This window comes from Morone saxatilis, unplaced genomic scaffold, assembly GCF_004916995.1.
Source record: "Morone saxatilis isolate NCDOM2014 unplaced genomic scaffold, NCSU_SB_2.0 Contig5, whole genome shotgun sequence".
NCBI classification, from domain to species: Eukaryota; Metazoa; Chordata; class Actinopteri; family Moronidae; genus Morone; species Morone saxatilis.
The window spans coordinates 24,858,463-24,858,959 of record NW_023340095.1 but is presented as its reverse complement, the minus strand read 5'-3'; the positions used below and the strand labels follow the sequence as shown (position 1 = coordinate 24,858,959).

At 36.8% G+C, this 497-nt stretch overlaps 1 protein-coding gene across 1 annotated transcript in view; it reads right to left on the bottom strand.

The window, feature by feature from the left end:
- Positions 1-497, bottom strand: part of LOC118338662 (von Willebrand factor A domain-containing protein 8-like) — a 21,268-nt gene that overhangs the window by 19,058 nt on the left and 1,713 nt on the right. The window lies entirely within an intron of this gene.

The window sequence follows — 497 nt, the reverse complement described above, 5'->3', positions numbered from 1 at the left end:
AAAACCCAAAAATATTTTACATTTTTTATTATAATAAATGCCTTAAACCACTTGTTCTTAAACTGCTTCTAGTGGCATGTGGAGGATTCTCTTAAATATTCATAAATGGAATAAATTAATTTAGAAACACATAATACTCTAAAATGTAATTTAAAATAAGTTTTACAGATATTGTTCCTTTTTTTCTGCCTTTTATTGCCTTTATTCGATAGAGACAGCTGAAGATAGACAGGAAAGGTGGGTAGAGAGAGAGGGGATGACACGCAGGTTGAATTCGAACCCTGGGCCGCTGCAGCAACTCCGTACATGGGTCGCCAGCTACACACATACACTACAGGCCAAAAGTTTGGAAGCAACTTCAAGTTTCTGTTCACAATGCCTTTCTTAAAAACCAGTATAAATTATTTGGATTTTGGGATGTATTTTTACTGCACACAGAGGCTGAAATACACACTTCATGCACTTGTGGACACGCAAACAGGGAGAGAGATGGTGGA